The 4,553-nt window shown below is 26.2% G+C and overlaps 1 long non-coding RNA gene across 1 annotated transcript; it reads right to left on the minus strand.

The window, feature by feature from the left end:
• Positions 1–508: 508 nt before the first annotated feature.
• LOC111639633 lies at positions 509–4,220 on the minus strand. Its single transcript, XR_002759112.1, has 3 exons — positions 4,047–4,220; positions 3,845–3,977; positions 509–1,416 (listed from the first exon to the last, which is right to left on the minus strand). It is a non-coding gene; the product is annotated as an uncharacterized LOC111639633 (long non-coding RNA).
• Positions 4,221–4,553: the final 333 nt, after the last annotated feature.

The following is a 4,553-nucleotide window of genomic DNA, read 5'->3' on the forward strand; positions in this document are numbered from 1 at the left end:
AAATAATATATATATATATATATTATTTGCTTCTTGTATATTCAGACTTATTTACAATTTAAATTAACTGAAAATATCAAACTTTTAAATAAAAAAAATATCAAATTTGATCATACAATTAATTTTATGGCTCTAATAGAGAAAGGTAATTAGTGTTAGTATAACTTTTATAATGCAATTTCTATATATTTAAGATAATGATAAATATAGATATTTTACCTAAACTGCATACATGTTAAGAAAGGAAAACTCAGAGAGATAGACTCAAAATTAGTGTCAATTGTTCCTTGTCAGTGTTTATACAATATCAAAAAATTCTTGTGAGTGTTTATTTTGTGTGTACATCAATTTTCTTTTATTTTTTTTCATGAAGAGTCATGGAGAAAAGTATAAAAGACAACAGAATACTAGAGAATAGGAATCTTTAACAAAATTTAAATCTCTATGAATTTTATCATTTATAAAGTTACTTCAGGATGTATGCTTGTCAAAATGATAGAGGAAAAAAAATTCATTTCATTTTATTATTATATTAGAAATAAAAATTATGCAGTTATATTGAATAGTACCATGCAAATTTCCACCACAAATGCAGAGTGAAAATCATCAAAAATATATGGAAGTTTAAAAAGTGTTTGTTAATTTAGTGGTGTTAGTGTACAGATTAATAAATAATAGTAATACAGTGTTAAAAAATAATTTGCACTATATTGTTGTTTTAGAATAAAAAAAATTATTGGAACTGTTGATTAAAAAACAAAAAAAAAATTGATTGTAAAAATGTCTTGTAAAATGTTAATAGCACACTAATTGTTGTCAGGTACAGTCATAGTGAGAAGACTGAAATCAATATTTGGTGTTATATGAATAAAGAAATATTTCTGTTATGAAAATTTATTATTATTTTAGCATCAAAGAAACAATTTAAGTTTTTGTAGAAATTCTGAAATAAGTTTTCATAACTAAAATTAACATGTGATAATGTATAGCCTATATATATATATAATGATTGAATATGTATTTGGTACTTTGAGAAAACATTTTGTTCTACACTTTGACAAATGTGTCTAAATTTGATAAATACCACTTTGAAATATGTCTAATTTGATTAGAATTGTGATAATTATGATATTGAATGTATTTATATTGTCATTTTAAAATGTGTTAATTTGTTTGGTAAACAGATCAACCAATAAATTGGTATTTTTGTAAACTTGTTTTTATTTTCATCTTTTTTTTATAAAGTAATTCATATTATGTAATTTTTTATAAAGTAATTGTTTATATCAATATGATATAAACAGTTTAGATTCTAAATTTGTGACATGAAATAGTTTTTATTTTACTTTATCGAGATGTCTTTTTTTCTGATAACGTCTTTTCACTCTATTTAATACTTCTTTTCTATATTGATATCTGTAAAAAATAAAAACAAACATTAACATGATACATTATTTTGATAAATCTTTACTCTATTGAAGTTTAAGTCAAACAGATAATATATATTGCTACAATACTAATGTTCTTTAGTATTCTTCAAATATCTAAATTAAAGAAATTTGTAATACTTGAATTCCTTAAACTGCATTTGTGAAAAATTTGAAAGTTCTGTTAATAAAAGGTGGGAATTAGAAAGAGAAACTATTTGCAGTATTTGTTATACTGCATGGTTTTTAGCTTAGTGTTCATTACAATGTTTCCACTACTGTCTACTTCATATTAAAAAAAACATGGTATATAAATGTATAGTACAATACAAACTTACAAATGCAACCTTTAATGACATTAAAATAATTCTTGTTTGTAATATTTAATATCATGCTGAACTCATGGAATTAGAATGAAATGGAAAATTTTTCATTATTTCTTATGGAAAACATATTCTGATATTTAATACTTTCCTAAAAATGATTTGAATTCAGATAGCAGGATATTATCCAAAATACAAGGGCTATTTTATTTTCAGTGACAATAGTGTTGAAACTTATTAATCCTGGCAATAAAACAAGATAATACAAATAAACATGTGATGACCACTGTCCTCAGTTTCCACCATCAACAGAATCATTTTTAGCGAATATTTAGGAGAATGACAATGTCCAAAAGTGCTTTCCTCTAAACGTTCTTTCATTTTTAGGAAAAGATCACAATCAAATGGACTCATATCAGGTAAGTTTGGTGGGTGTTCTAGTATCTCCCAATGCCTGAACTTGTGACAAAGAATGGCTCCACTAATTGTCTTTCACAACAATGCATGCAATCACATCCAATTGGGGCCTTTTCAACAAAATGCTGGATGAAGATTATTTCAAGAAAGTGGCAGTAGTATCTAGCATTAGCTCTTGTCCCTATAGCACACAATGAGACAAGTCAAATGTGATGATCATTAACACTTTCACCTTACCCAGTTCTTGTTGGAGTTTCTTAAGGCATGGAGATGACTGGCAATACCACTCATTTAATTGACATTTCAGCTCCAGTTTACACAAATTCATCCATGTTTCATCAATTGCAAAAATCCAATGAAGGAAGGATTCTTCTTTGTGTTTGTAAGATCCTAGATGAATTTAAGCAGTTTCCATTCATTGCCATTTCTTGCAGCACTTTTGAACAATTCCACAACATGATAAATACGAAGGTGGATCAAATATAAACTGGTTTATGTTTTATTAAAAAATAAAAAAACATTATGATTTATTTTTCTACATAGCTTCCTGCTATAGAAATACATTTTTCCCAGCTGGACAACACTGAGATTTTGTCTGACTATACTCAACTGCATATCTAGTGTTCAAGTATCTGATTGCTCCCATAAGATCCCATCCACTTCAAAATTGGATATCTAATGCTGGGCAGTCTTATCTGGTATGTGTGATAAGATTGCCCAACATCAGTATGTGGATAAATGAATTTCAATCTATATATTGTATATCATCTTTGAATATTGAGTATAACAACAAGTTCAGATTTATATATAAATCTTATAGGTATTTTTCCATGTATACACATAGTATATACTATACAATATGTAATATAAAAAAAAAAAAATGTTTGCCCTGTTTTGCTAGAGAACATCAGAACAGTTAAGGAAAGCATGAGAGAATATAAAAACTTGAAATTAAAGAGAGATTCGAGCAAATGTCTACAAGTGGTGATACTTACACTTGTACATGTATATAAATTGTCAAATCCATACTTATTATAATCAATATTAAAAATAATATACAATATACTTACAAATGCACACTGTGCCACTGAATTGAATTCATTGCTTATGTTGTCCCAAGTTTTTCCCCCCTCTTAGAAATGCTGACATAGTCAATTTTCTTGCATTTGATGATATCTTTGCTCTTGGCCACAAACTCCATTAAATAATGTAGTTCATTGGCCATCAAGAATAATTTTCTCTATTTAGATGCTCTAATTCACAATTCTGATTACTCAGAATTGTGAATTACTGGTAATTAAAACAAAAATTGCAATTCATTCATAGCAGTTATATGTAACGTATTAATGAAGAATAATGGTCATAGACAGTTAATACATAGTTAATTGATCAAAATTACATGATTTTAATTAGATTGCAAATAAAAAATAACTAGACTATTTTCTAATAAGCATCATTCCACTATGATTTTCAGCAAATACTATCTGGCAGTTAATTCAAAAACTTTATATTTTTATATGTTAGAAAGAGAATAATCTTTGAATGTTTAATTTTTCAAAATAAATCTGTGTGTAATAAGTTCTTGGAAAATTTTTAAAAATGTATGATCTTTAGAATTAAAAATAATCTATTCCTTTCTCTGTAGGTATTAAATAATTACAATTTACTACAAATTACCTTGATTGCAATCTTCGGCTATTATTCCATACACGTCCAAATGAAGGTAACCAACTGGCTGAAGTTTTAGCATTATGATCAAAATTTACTCCAACTCTATTAGGATTAAGATGCTTCTTTTTTTCTTTGGCCACTGATAAAATCAAAAATAGAATATTTAAAAATTTTGTATGAATATATTAAATAAAATTCTTGTACTTACAGTGATTTAGTAAATCATGTTCTGTTGGACCTATCACAAACTGTGAAGTATGACCAAACTTATTCAACCTTTCAATTTTCTTTTCTTCCCACAACCAAGGTGGTGTAGCATTTGAAAATATATTTCCTGTTTTGATTTCCACCTAAGTATAATAAAAGAATTTAATTAATTTTCAAAGATTAGATATAAATTAGTCAGTCTATTAATAAAAAAAGATTATTTAAATCTTATAAACAAATAATAAACATCAGCTTACTTTTTAAGCAGAAAGAAAATGTAAAGATAAATATTTCAGAATTTTCCTGGTCTCTACATTAGATTAGACTAAGTGATTTGAAGAAAATAATGCATAGAAGCTTATTGTTATTATTAAAATTATAAAAGTTGATAATAATTTTTCAGATAGTTTGAAAGTTTTAAATTCTTAAGTAACAAAAATAAAATAAACTTTTTAAAATAATACAGTAAGACCCCGCTTAACGCAGGGGTCTTACTGTATTGTTTTGC

This window comes from Centruroides sculpturatus, unplaced genomic scaffold (genome assembly GCF_000671375.1).
Source record: "Centruroides sculpturatus isolate CEXI.00-Female unplaced genomic scaffold, Cexi_2.0 scaffold59, whole genome shotgun sequence".
Taxonomy (NCBI): domain Eukaryota; kingdom Metazoa; phylum Arthropoda; class Arachnida; order Scorpiones; family Buthidae; genus Centruroides; species Centruroides sculpturatus.